Genomic DNA, 14,999 nt, shown 5'->3' with positions numbered 1-14,999 from the left:
CTGAGTGTTTCATTGCCTTGTGTATATTGTTTTTGTTTCTTGGTGTATTCAGTTTCGTATGTTTGGATGTCTATTGGTTTCATTGCGTTGTGTATATTGCTTTTGTTTTTTTTTTGTGTATTTCGTTTCGTATGTTGGGATGTCTATACCCAGCAGTTCGATAAAGAGTCAATGCATACGTAAAAGACAGTCATTTACACTAATGTGTAACCATATGGTTGACCCTAATTTCTATATAATAGGTTATTCGTCACCAACGTACTCTTCGTAAACGAGAGCGAAGACAATCGTCACTTTACTGTACCCTAGGTAAACGAGTGCGGGGACACTTAAAAATTGTTTTCTTCCATTGTACTTCAGAATGTAGATATTTTGCACATCTATTGGAGACACTTTTTTCATTTTCCACTAAAATTTAACCTTCTGGTTGTAACCTATTTGAAAGTTTTTGGTCATTAGTCACGAATGTACTCTTTGTAATCTAAAGCGAAGACAATCGCCAGTTTACTGTACACCAAGTAAGCAAGAGAGTGAACAGTCGTCACTTTACTGTCCCCCGAGTAAACGAGAGAGGAGACACTTGAAAAAAACTTAAGAATTGAATGTGAAGAGAAAAAGAAAAAAAAATGATCAGTTTTGTCTTAGCGCAAAGAACGCAACATGAACAGTTATACTATTTCATCACTTTTTAAGTTATTTGATTTTATTTTAGTTGGCTTTAAGAAGATGTTTAAGAAAGTTCTCGCGAAAAATTTTGTTATGTGAATTTTAAAATAGGAATTTTTTGAAGTAAATTAAAAAATAGTAAAAGTCATGATATTTAAATAAGAAATATTTACAATTTGGGAAAATGAATTTATTAAAGATGAGATTAAAACAAAAATTTTTCGCAGAAATTAGACGAGAATTAATCTTTCTTTAACATAACAAATTCTATTCTTTCAGAGTCATTTTTGTGTATTAATGGATTCCAAAGTTTAAAAGTCCGATTTTACTGAAGATACAAATGAGCAGCAATAATAAAAATATTTATTTCAATATCTATTTAATCTGGAAATAAAAGTATTTTTTTAAAGTGTTTTTTATTTTTCATAAGTTTTCAGCGTTATACTTCGACGGACCGGATATTTAACCCTACTGCAATACCTGTCCATTGGACAAGCTACATGGGGACACTTGACTTTCCCATAGGACACGTCAATAGCTAGTAGAGTGACTGACTCCCAAGAACCAATTTGGAGATTACCATACATTGACTACTTTTGACTACCTCTTGAAAGTCTCAATGTAGACTTTAGAGTGACGTTTGACTTCTTCGTAGGACAAGCCCATGTTAAAATGGTTGGTCACATGGGTAGTCGGGTGGCTAGAGGCTACCATAAGTGGTATGTCAAGTGGTTAGTTCGGGACTGTCCCGCCGAACTGCTGGTTAGGTTTTACTGCCTTGTGTATTTTGTGTGTTTATTTCATTTAGCGTTGTTGTTGTTCATTTTGTTTTGCTATAATTATGATATAGTGGAGAAAATGAAATAAATTAAAATTTTATAAAATTGATATTTTTTAAATACACTATGGTGAAGGGTATATAAGATTCGGCACAGACAAATATATCACTCTTACTTTTTTTCCTATTTTAGTACATATTATAATTTTTTTTAGAAATCTATTTAAAATTCAACTATGCCATGTTCTCCCGACCAGTTGAATTACTGGCTCCGCTCCGAATTACTATTGCGAATTAACTCATTTTCATGATACAATTAATAAGGTAGCCTAGTCCGCACAGATGATCATCAGCTGTTACAATCTTATCTGTCAGAATTCCTGTTTGTTTATATTAAAAAAAATTCGCAAAATTTGTAAAAAATTTCAATGGTCAATGGGATTAAATGTCTTTGTAGTACTTCTGTCTTGATAAAATAAGAAAATCTCTTGCCCCGCATACGTTCCAAATCAGTACCCCGTTTCTGTAACTTTTAGTGAGAAGTTCTCACATCGAGAAGTGTGAAACAAAAAATTCCATCGTTTCTCGATTTGTGAGTAAAAAGTGTTTCTGTAACTTAACGTGAGAAGATCACCCAATTTACACGATGATTTTTTTCATGTTTGCCCAGACGTCTGTTTTCATGTTTGTCGATGATTGGTGGTGAGCGGGGTAGAGAAGAATGGGGGGTAAGAAAACAAACATGATTTGGATTTTCATGATTGTTTTTGACATTCCTCTTTAAACTCATTCGTACTGTTGATATTATGCTTATGTAAAAAAATAATTATGTCTTTTTTTTTACATGAAAACATTAAAATTTGCATTAAAAAAATACTATAGCGTGTTATTAAAATTTTTTAAATCAAATTAAATGGTTTTTATGTTTAAAATTTCATTTTGGGTTTATTACGAATAAGTAATTAAAAAGGATTATACAATTAAACATCAAAAAAAGACATGCATAGTTGCATGTAAAAAATCACCGTATAAATGTTCATGATTTTTTGGAAGATTCTCAAAAGAGAATTGGAAAAAACAGACGTCTGAAAAGTCTTCATGTAAATTGCGCCGATGTTACACGAATTACGTTTTTATTGGAAATTTCCAATAAAACAGCTGTCAAAAACATACAAATTAAAAGAAGAAAACAAAAATTGCGGAACAAATTTATAAACGAAGAATAAATAAACAAAAAATATAGAAATTAAATGAAAATTGTTCGAAAAGCTGAAAATCAGCAAAATGTGTGTGGAAGAAACAAGTTATGTTGTTGTAGTAAAAAAGAGCGAATAATATGGGAACAAATTATGTATGTGTGATTGTATAGCCGTAGGTTTTATGATGGTGAGACAAAGCAAAAGTGGGAAAGTATATGGAATATATTGTCTACCTTTTTATTTAAATGTGTATGTTTTTTATCTGTAGTTATGTATGTACATATGTATGTAACCTTCAAACATTTAGAAGACAAAACTATTGCACATGTATGTATGTATGTATGTATGTATGTATGTATGTATGTATGTATGTATGTATGTATGTATGTATGTATGTATGTATGTATGTATGTATGTATGTATGTATGTATGTATGTATGTATGTATGTATGTATGTATGTATGTATGTATGTATGTATGTAATGTATGTATTTATGTATGATGTATGTTATTTGTATGTATGTATGTATGGTATGTATGTATGTATGTATGTATGTATGTATGTAGTATGTATGATGTATGTATGTATGTATGTATGTATGTATGTATGTATTGTCTGTATGATGTATGTCTGTATGTATGTATGTAGTATGTATTGTATGTATGTATGTATGTATTAGTATGTATGTATGTATGTATGTTGTATGTATGTATGTCTGTTGTATGTATGTATGTATGTATGTATGTATGTCTCTAGGGTATGTATGTATTTATGTATGTATGTATGTATGTATGTATGTATGATGTATGTATGTATGTATGTATGATGTATGTATGTATGTAGTATGTATGTATGTATGTATGTATGTATGTAGGTATGTATGGATGTATGTCATGTATGCTATGTATGTAGTATGTATGTATTGTATGTATGTCTGTATGTATGTATGTATGTATGTATGTATGTATGTATGTATGCTATGTATGTATGTATTATGTATGTATGTATGTATGTATGTATGTATGTATGTATGTATGTATGTATGTATGTATGTATGTATGTAGTAGTATGTATGTATGTATGTATTATGTATGTATGTATGTATGTATGGATGTAGTATGTATGTATGTATGTATGTATGTATGAGTATGTATGTGATATATGTATGTATGTACAAAGTGTCTACTACTTCGCGCAATTAATGTAAGTACATAATGTATGTGCGTGCATAATTTTAATGGGAAACTTATTTGGTTATGTCATATTATATATAATTGATTATGTCCTTTAAATTTACATTTTTTTCATTTACAAAATTATAAAACTCGCGATTAACTCGTTTTGACTCGAATCGCGAGCGAGTTCTATTTTACGATCTTTAAATTTTCAACTCTTATCGCGAGTTGAAAAATAGATTTCTTCGCGGGAAAATGAATTATTTAAATCGCTCGAATTAAACTCGCTCGCGAGCGAATTGAATTCGATCGCTATCTGTACCCTGATTTCTAGGCATTGCACGTTTAATTAATTTTATATATTAAAAGTTAAAAAGTAGTGTAGTTTTTTTATTCGCCGCATACAGTTTTTTTTTGACAGATGGGATTATTTTACAATAACAAATCGCCTGTTGTTTTTGTATTGTTGTAGAGACGAGCAAGGCGAATTCAGATAAGGTGGTGTTATTCAATTATTTTTTTCTTCACTTGCAAGATATATTAATTATAAGGTACTGTTATCAGAACAGCTGATCGTTTTTTGCTATTATGTTAATTTTTCGCAGTGGTGTATAATTAATGTCAATCTTTGTTCACATTTTGTAAATGTCAAACTTTGTTTTTATTTTGTTAATGTCAAACTGGTTTCATTTTGTACATGTGAATTTTGTGATTAAAGTGAAATTGTGTGATTAGGGTATATTTTTGTGTTTTTAATCTTTAAAAGTTTAAACATCAAAATAAATTATAAACAGACTCAAATTTATAAAAAATTTTTGTTTAATATAAATTTGCTTTGATTTATTTGTCAGCTGTTTTTGAAATTATTCCCTTACAGCCAATTCGCCATCAAGTGCAGGCACAATGTCAAACTACATATAAACAAATGTAACCAATTCGCTTGGTATTCTGAATTCGCCGATGACACTAACTTATAAAATTAATTTGACCTGTTCACTTGGCTGGTACGCACTGATGTCAGAGTTTGTTATTGTTTTCATTTTTATATATAAAAATTTCCGTTAAAACAGAGAAAAACTTCGTTAGAATTTTGAATAATTTATGAAAAAATCTGAAAATACCAAGCATTTTGTAAACAAATATTTTTCTTATACATATAAATAATGAATAATTGGTACGCATATACAAACTTGATATAACAATATTTTTTCTGTTAAATGTTAACAAATTAAACAATATTGTTTTATATTTTATATTTACACATTGTAGTTAACGCGATCAACCAAAAAATCTGTTCCGGAACATTTTATATAAAGAACCCACATGAGGTATGTATTTATTGAACCGGCGGCAGCTGTCTTCTACGTTATGGCCAATTTTTCAGTTCTAAAAAAAATTTAATAAATTGTTGTATATTTACATTGTGTATATAATGTGATAAACTAACAAAATTCTGTTCCCGAACACTTTTTATAACAAAATCCATATGAGGTATTTACCCTTCCGGCGGCTGCTGACTACAACGTGTAAATCATAAAAATTACGCCGCCGGAGTAGAATTTTTCATTTACAACAAAGATTCTTTCATTCGGTATATAATTTTTCCATAAATTTGTATGTTTATTTTGTTACGAACCGGTTGTAAGGCGAGTTTTCCCACTAACTGGCATGACTGACCTCAGGAGGTTCCAACCCTTTCTCACCAAACTCGTATTCTACACGAAACAAAAAGGTATTCAAATCACAAAACAAAACTTACATAATCTGAACCACATTAACCACGTTTCCTTTACAGAGATAGATGTTGTCCTCTGTATCTGCCCTCCCAACCTTGTCGCTGACGGATCCAATGAATTCTCTTTTTAGCGACCCGAAACCCACCTGACCCTTTTAACCACTTACCGGTCTATCATCGCCATTACCTTTACTTAATTAGACCAACATTGTAAGTATTAATTTCAATTCATAATATACAATTTTATTAGATAATAAAAGAAACTTAATATATAACTTAAACCTAAACACATACAAAAACCTAATAATTTGAACGAATCACTGTATTTCTTGTTAACTTTTTCAATAATATTTCTAATCTTTTACCGCATAAACTCTTTCTCTATATATCTTATATTTTCAATTTTTTTGTTTCAGGGCTTAAGTTTCTACTTCCTTAATTCGGATTCTGACGTTTCTATAGTCTACAACTAAAGGAGCTCCCTGAGTTATATGTTATATACCTTGACACTTTTAAAAGGCTTCTCTTTACGCGCTCTTCTTAAGCTGTGGTAAATAATTCTAAGATATATATAAGTATTTCTTTCTAATTCTTGTTTTTTTATCTTTTTCTTTTCCGGTATTACCGAAAGTTTCACGTGATTCAAACAAAAAGACACAAAACTACCGGACACTATCACGGTTTACAAAATTATTTTTTTCACGATTTCACAACTACCTTAATTTATCTTAAATCTATTTAATTTCTTTTTCTCTTATTTTAAAAATTATTTCCGGACTCTTTCTACTTTTAATAGTTGGTTCTAAATCTCTTGTTTGTTTGTAACTGGCCTTCTATATGACAAGTTTAAAATTTCTTTCATTAATAACCCAGCAAAAAAAGTGTGGAAAAAGATGTGGAATTTTCATCACAACTAGTAACCCGAAGTGCTTCAAATTCAGGTGAAAAACCTATGAATTTTACATTAGCGTGTCATTGGAGGGATGTTGTTCATTTTTGACAACTTTGAACTACATCTAATCTTATCTTTAGAAGCTGTAAAAATCCGATATTTGTACGTCAAAAATAAACCACATTCTTTCAATGAAACGCTTATGTAAATTTCATCAAAATTTGAAGTACTTCGAATATTTTGTTTGTAGTGACTTTTCTACATCTCTTTTCTCATTTTTAACTGTGTTTTAATTTATAAGTATATGTTTGGTTTATAAAAGCGAAAAGTATGCAATCGCATTTTTAGATGTGATTAAGTTGTCGTTTGTAAAGTATGACATCAATTATTTTTTGCTGGGTAATATAATAATACTTAAGGAAGATTTTGTATGACTTTTATGTTGGTTAAATTAAGTGAGCTATATAATTGTTATTATTCCATACACTAAATACGTTTTTTAATAAATATTTAAATATAAAAATGTAAAATTTGTCACCAATTCCTTTTTCTTTAGTGATTAAAATGTTTCCTTTTTATTTGGATCATTTTTAACAACTTTTTTCTTAGCTTTCTTAGCTATTACTGCACTATTCCGCAAATTATTTAAAAGGAATAAATAAAAATTGTTACCTGGCTAATTACTTGGATGGCAGACTTTCCAGTATTGCGGTCCTTCTTTCTTGTAAATTAGCCAGCTATAAAGGATTAACAAAATCATTTTTACTCCTACACACTATGCTATATTTCTATAAAAACTTACGTTTTTATTATTGTTGTTCAAATAAGTTTATAATTATTTGATCCTCTAGGATTATTTTAAGGACATTAAATTTATCGATTTATTGTTCACTAAATCTCAGACTACAGTCCTTTTCTTTTTCCTTATCTTCAAAAAAATTTTCTTCCTTTTTTTTATTTATTAAATTTACTTTTTCTTAAAACACTTTTGCACACTCACTTAACTTTTCTTTCACCAACTGTGTTATTTTCATTTCTATCGTGAGCTTAAATACCCTATTTTTGTCTTCCCCTACATTTATGTAAATATAATTTCCCGCAAATTTCATTCTCCTAAAATTCTGCTACATAAGGTATTTATTTACATATTTCCCCCACTCATCATGTCGTAGCCTTTTTCTGTCCGCCGATCATGTAAACCGCGCTATTTGTTTTTATTACATTATATAATTTACCGCGGCATAATTTTACTATATATAATTAATTTATTTCTTTTCTATTTATTTTTATATTTGGCGGATTTTTCCTACTTGGCAGACTTTTCTTACTTATTTGCACGGCCAAATAAGTAATTCAAGCTTAAACTCCCCCAATCAAGGCGCTTTCCCTATTTTCTATGCATTCCTACCGCCTTATGTACTAGGAGCTCATAATTTTTAGCAGTAGTATTTTCATTCAATTATTTTTAATTTTTTTACTACAAAAAAATACACATTCCCATGTCTGCATGAATGAAATACACCCCTACACTTTTACGATATACGTTGCGTTGCCAATACTTTTACTACTTTTGACATTTGAGCAACCCTGTTTTCATTAATTCTGACAACAGCTGGACGGACAAGCACATGGAGGTAAGTATTTCGGTAAATTTTTTTATTTTTAATTTGTATTTTTCTTTCGTTTTCAGCATAAAAATAAAAGAAGAACTACTGGATATAATAAGAGCAACAAAATACGAGAACTAAACAAAGATACAAACGAAAATCAAAAATTACAACATAAAAACAAAACTAATAAACTAACATACTAACAAAAAAAAACCAGAAAAACCAAAACAAAATTAACCAAAATACTAACATGAAAACAAATTAACCACTGGGACTCGGGCAGGAGGTAGTGCCTCCATTGGCCGTAAGCCCCTCCCCACTAAATAGTCAGATAATACACCGGGGCTCGGGCAGGAGGTGGTGTCTCCATTGGCCGTAAGCCCCTCTCCATTGATTTCAAAACAGGGAGTAGAGGCAATTTTGATTTTCTGGCCTCCTCCCGACCGTTTCCCTAAGGTCCACCCACGCAAAAATTTTTTTTTTTGGGTGGCCAGATGATAAAACCGTCGGTGCGGTGAGGTATACCGCAATAAAACTCCGGGGTCGCTGTTGACTAGCAGAGGGATCGGTGTGCGGTAACATACCGAACAAGCCCAACGCGGGGAACGCCCATGACCCTGAAGAAGAGTCTAGTCTGAAGAGATAACCGGGCAATTAATATGGTAAGTAGAAATATACTTCAAGATAACTTAAGAGTTCTTTTAATTAATATTCTTTTATTTTCAGGAAACTTCGCGACATTGTCTGATTGTGTTCGATGATGCTGAAATATTGAAATTGAGGTTACTGTAACGATATTAGGCAAGAGTACTCTTACAAATTTTTTTCTTGTTTAAAGAAAGAAAATTGTAGAGACAAACCCATTGGAATTCAAATAAGTAATATTTCTTATTACTGGTGCTTTGCCAGTAGTGCACAACGTGGTGCTAAATTTAAACGAACGCCTACAAAAAGGATCTTTGAGGCAGGTAAATCTAAGCTTATAAGGGCTGCGTCAATTTAAACTTCGGGTTACGCCTCTACTCTTTTTCTTTATATAAGATGAAGTTGCCTAGTATTCGTCACACATCTCTTCAAACCTTTAGAGAAGAAAAGATTGAGAGATGATTTAACTCTCAACACATTTCAATCATCATTTCACAGGAAGTATAATCTGTGTAACAAATCGTGTAAATAAGAATTTTTACTTTGTGATTTTTTTTCCAGATTTAACAAAAATTTCTTGGACTGGCACAACATAGAAGAATATTGCACATGCCCTAAATCTAAACTAAATGTTGGAAAAAATCAACAAAATAATTTCTCTAATTTACACTAAATTGTATCACAGGTTGGATTGTTGTATTGTGGTTTCCTTACTCTATATTGCACTATTTCTGGTGAGTTGAATCAACATTATATAATTATTTTACTCTTAAACTATAAGGTACTTATGTAAATATATATCACAGATATCTTATTTATTTGTCAGTCAATTTTAGGATCTAAAAAGCAAAGTAATAATTGTGTTTTGTAATATTTAGTTAAATTGTTTGTATAATTGATCTTTGCTTATGTCCTAATATTGCACTTTTTCTCTTTGGTTGATTTTCTTATATTTTGATATCTTTTACATGATATATACCTAGTGTTTTCCCTTGTAGCGTTTCTAATTCGTACATATTGTTACCGACAGGTCGGACTACTCTACATTTAAAAAATTTTCTACAAAATTTCGCGATTCGGTTCTGCGCAAAGTCGCTTAAGACAGTGTTTCGACGATAGACTTCTTGCCCTGGGACGAAAGTAACCACTCGAGCTCTTTGATTATATCTTTTCGCACTTTTTTCGTAGGCTTTTTAGGTTTATTTTAATTTGTTGTCTAATGATTTCCAACTTGTCGTTTCGATCCACCTCTAAGATTTGATGGTCAGTTAGAGATTCTAATTTTCGGCTAAGTTTATATTCTGCTCCACTAGAGAACATATGGTATCCGAAAAGAGCAAAGAAAGGTGTAAACCCAGTAGCAGAGTGGACAGCTGTTCTCAGTGAGCATTCTATATCCGATAGGTATAGGTCCCAATCTCTGTGGTCGTCTTTTAGATAAGCCCTTATTGCTGACAAAACTGATTGGTTGACTCTTTCGCTTGCGTTGCTTTGTGGCGAGTATACTGCAGTTTTTATATGTTTGATTTTGTATGTTTTTATTAAATTTTCAAAACTTTTTGAAATGATTTCGGGAACTCCGAACTTATGGAAAATCTCATGCACTAGGAATTCTATGACATTACTTGCAGACGCTTCTTTCATCACTTTTAGGAAAGTGAATTTAGTAAAATGATCTACCACTATGAATATATAACAGTTTCCGTTTTTGGACCTTGGGTATTTTCCCATAAAGTCAACATATAGTTTTTTTACCATCGTCAACTTTTAGATCTGGAAGTTGATGACTATTTTCTTGGACATATTTTCTCAGATCCAAGTACTCTTCACTTTCGAATTCCGCTGTTTCGAAATCGAATATTTCCTCCATATTTAGCTCTTCTACGTGTTCATGGTCTGGTAACCTGGATAGCATGTCAGCTACAACGTTTTCCGATCCTTTTCTGTGCATTATTTCGAAATCGAATGCTTGAAGCTGAAGAGACCATCGGGCTAATCTACCAGTTAAGTCCTTGAGTGACTTTAACCATTTCAGGCTCGCGTGATCAGTCACTATAGTAAACGGCATCATCTCAACATATGGCCGGAACTTTCTGACGGCCATCACCGCTGCTAGGCATTCCTTCTACGTCACACTATAATTTCTTTGGCAGTTGTTTAGTTTTTGTGAGAAGAATGCTATTGGATGTTCTTCCTCATTACCATTGAGCTGAAACAATACAGCACCAATACCATAATCACTAGCGTCACATTGGATGTAAAACCGCTTGGCGAAGTCTGCATGTCGTAAGACAGGAGCTGATGTTAGGGCTTTTTCAAATCCTCGAAAGATTGAATCGCTTCGGGAGTCATTTGGAACATCGGACTTTTTTTGAGGGTATCCGTTAAGGGAGCTGATATCGTAGAGAAGTCCTTTATAAATCTGCGATACCAGCCGGCTGTGCCTAAAAAGCTTCGGACATCTCTTGCGGATTTCGGGATCGGGATTTCTCGCATGACTTTCACTTTTTCGGGATCTGTCCTCAACATTCCACTGCCTATTATAAAGCCGAGGTATTTCAAAGTTTTGAAGCTAAACTGTGATTTTTTAAGCCTATTGTAAGGTTTGCATCTTTAAGACACTGTGCAACTTCTTTTAATAGTTCCAGATGTTTTTGAAAACTATCGGAAATGGCCAGGAGGCCGTCTAAGTAGACGAAGACTTTTTCTTTCAGCCTTTGTGGAATTACTTTGTCCATTAGGCGACAAAGTCTTTGCACCCCGTTGCAGAGACCGAACGGCATTACGCGAAATTGGTAGAGCGGTCGACCTGCTATGGTAAACGCTGTGTATGGCTTACTCTCTTCTAGTTCAATTTGCCAAAAGGCAAATTTTAAGTCTACACTACTAATGAAATAAGTCTCGTCTATTCGGCTTAGGATACCATCTATACATTGCAAGGGATATGCATTCTTGACTGTAAGTTTATTTAGTTTCCTAGCATCTAAACAAAACCTATTCTTTCCAGGTTTCCTTACTATTGTTGTTCTATTACTCCAGGGACTTTCATGTGGTCAATTTCCTTGTAGACAATTTCCTGAACTGCTGGGGATATCGGGTAATGTCTATCTTTTACTGGTTCTGCACCGTCTATTAGTTTAATGGAGTGTTTTTCTAAAGACGTGCATCCTAAACCAAGTTTCTCAAACGTAGGAAACATATCAACTATTTCTGAGAGTTGTTTTTGTTGCATTTCATTTAGTTCATGCGGACCGATTTTGTGATTTTCAGTTTTGAAGGTTTCAATAACTCTTTCTATGTTCAATTCGTCAACGCCGACGATTTCCGGAGCGAGTTGGAATATTTTCCAAAAATCGATCCCCAAATACGCTGGTTGTTCTAAATCTTGACATAGATAAAGAGTTATTCTACCTGTCCTATCACTATATTTAACGTCTACTATTATTTTACCTAATAATTTTTGTTTTTGTCCACTAGCTGTTGTTATTAAGGAGTATATGGGTATTATTGGAATATCTAACTCATTGACTAGTTCTCGACATACTTTTCCTAAAATGCTAACTGAAGTACCAGTATCCAGAAGGCCTTGCAAATTGACATTACCAATCGAAAACTCAGCATATGGTCTGGGGTCAGAAGATTTCTCATCAGCAGTTTTAATTGCTTCTATGGTAAGTTTTCTATTTCGTTTTCTTTCTGCGAATTTTTCTCTTAACATTTTAATCCTTCTAGATATTGTTGGACGACGGATGGAGATTTCGGAGTCAAAGATTCTATTTCGGACGGATTCATAGTTTTTTTGACGTTCTTCGAGAGTGTAGAAATGTCTTTGCTGGGGTAAGAATTTGTTGAATTTTTTTTGCTTCTTGTATTAAATTTATTTTTATTGTTCTTGTAGATGTCCCTGCGGGTTGTGGGTTGAACGATGGTCCCAGCTCTCCCTTCGTTCCTGGAAAAATTTCGATTGCGGCAATTGGCACAATTAGGGGCTATGACATTAGATTTTCCACAACTATAGCAGAAAATTGATCTTTCTTCTGCTGGGAAATCCATGAACATGTGTCCATTTTGGCGACAGTTCCAGCATAGTAATGTTTGCCTTGGAGTGGAATTGCTGGCATTAACGAGTCTAACTGCCGCTACTTCATCAAAAGTTTCTTCACGAAAAGGTTGAGTTTCTTGATCCTCATATAGCTCACTAATTTGGTACCTGTTCGCTACTGCTGGCTGTTGACGAAAGTCTCTTTTAAGGAAAGTTTTTTCGGCATCTAGACAACTCATCCTTAACTCTTCCACCGAAGAAACTGTCATCGGGTAAACTATTCTGCCGATATTCTGTCCAAGATTTTTCTTAATCATTTTTATCATTTCAGCCTCGGTCATAGAGATGCTAAGACGAGATCTAAATTGAGTCATGGCAAAAAAGAACGCATCGATCGATTCTCTTGACAATTGTCTTCTTTCAACCATATCTCTCATCAGTTCAAAGCTAGACCTGATTGCTTGGTACTGCTTTAGCAAGGCCGATTTTAATGTTGACCATTCTGTGACGTAATTGGTTTGTATAAACAAATAAACAACCAATACCATTTTTCAGCAGCTCCTTTGACTAAAAGATGGAAATTATCTAAAACCTCCTTCCAGGATACACCATATTGGCTTTGCAGTCGTTCTAAACCGAACACGAAGTCTTCGACAGCTAATTTGTTGTTGTCCCCATCTAATTCTAATCCCATTTATCGATCTGTTATAGCTTCTTGTCTCCTCACTGGCTATGGATGTGGCTCTTGATGACGGAGCTGAGGGAAGTTGAATTTCTGAGGCGTCGACTTGCATGTTTCCATCACTGGAATTTCTGGATACGCTTGCTTCTTCTAGTTTGCGGTTTTCCTGCTGAGTTTGTTGTACCACTATGCTTAATCTGCTGACTGTTGATGTCAATTCGGCCATGGTCTTCTTAATCTCGGATAACTGTGAGTTAACACCTTGTTGAACTAAAAGATCTGTAGATCGCGGCTTGTGTCGGATTAGGAGTGCTAGACATGATGGTATGGGACATATCTCAAATCTGTTCATTAGGCTTATTACTTTGAGCCATATCGATTTCAGTTTTAGGTTTAGACTGAGTTTTAGGAGTATTAGGTTTTGGGACTTTTTGCAATACGTGAGGTGAAGATCGGTTTAAATCAAATTGCACTTGTCTATATCTGTTTCTTGATTTAGTATTAGGAGGACTGTTGCTCATGATAATTTCAGAAGAAAGTTATCATCTAATTACTTTAGATCTTATTATGCAATTCGAATGTAAAATTTTACTCAATTTAATGCACTCACGGAAATTAATAGGCCAAAAATTATATGAAAAAAGGAATTATTTAGGAAATTGGTGAAATAATTTGAAAATATAAGTTATAGATAAATGAATACATAGAAAAATATTATTATCACAAAATAAATATATAAATAACAAATCAAATAACTACTAAATGCTATAAAAATATAAATAAGATAAACTAAATCGTACTATACTGGTGAATAAATGAAATACACAAAAGATTAATTAAATAAATAATAATAATGATAATAATTAGACTAATTAATATACTAATAAGAATCAAAATAACTAATAAATAAGGTAAACTAACGAATTAATAAACTACAATCAAAATAAATGAATAATGTAGATGGAAAATAAACAAGATAAAGATTAATTATGAATATGAACAAATTTTTTTTTTATAAACTCTCAAATTGAATTTGTATTAATATTAAATTTTTCAGGTTTTGGCAATGATAAATGGATGGGTGTGTTAAGGCGGTTGCTATTTTGAATATTCTTAATGTGGTTGGCTAATTTAAAGTGGTTTCAAATCATATTTTCCTGTATGATCAATCGGCTACATCATTATATTATCATCTGATGTGACAACGACTGTTACGGATATTATCTGATACAACTAACCTCGTATACTTAGTTGTAACGAGAGGCTATCAGACAATATACCGTTTCTATACATTTTAATAATTTGAAAAAAAGAAAACAAAACCTTAAGGTAATTCGGAAATATTTCGCCACACAATTAAAGATAACTCGTATTTACTTTAAGCTGCAGCGATTTATCCCGGTAAGTATTCTATAATCGGTTAAATACTGTTGATTTTTACTCATATACAACACTCTTATTCAATCTGATTTAGGCGGCTATATGATAAACATTTCAACGTTTCTCGAGATCTTTTGGGCTATTTACTACACTATCTGTGCTATTTTTACATGTGTCGATGTTCATACATGTTT

General features: G+C 32.4%; 1 long non-coding RNA gene across 4 annotated transcripts; it reads left to right on the top strand.

The window, feature by feature from the left end:
- Nucleotides 1–2,563: 2,563 nt before the first annotated feature.
- Nucleotides 2,564–14,999, top strand: LOC119606672. Of its 4 annotated transcripts, XR_005231674.1 has the most exons (15): nt 2,564–2,830; nt 5,089–5,551; nt 5,615–5,764; nt 5,971–6,104; nt 6,186–8,718; nt 8,783–9,024; nt 9,098–9,202; nt 9,263–9,435; nt 12,179–12,372; nt 12,434–12,538; nt 12,600–13,015; nt 13,075–13,259; nt 13,346–13,674; nt 14,483–14,826; nt 14,900–14,999. It is a non-coding gene; the product is annotated as an uncharacterized LOC119606672 (long non-coding RNA). The 4 variants fall into 4 exon arrangements; XR_005231672.1 differs by having other exon boundaries at nt 9,098–9,435; XR_005231673.1 differs by having other exon boundaries at nt 8,783–9,202.

Source organism: Lucilia sericata, unplaced genomic scaffold (genome assembly GCF_015586225.1).
Source record: "Lucilia sericata isolate MDLA Ls3-8-SP2 unplaced genomic scaffold, ASM1558622v1 Contig000611F_arrow, whole genome shotgun sequence".
In the NCBI taxonomy this organism is placed as follows: Eukaryota; Metazoa; Arthropoda; class Insecta; order Diptera; family Calliphoridae; genus Lucilia; species Lucilia sericata.
This window is presented reverse-complemented; position numbering and strand designations above follow the sequence as displayed.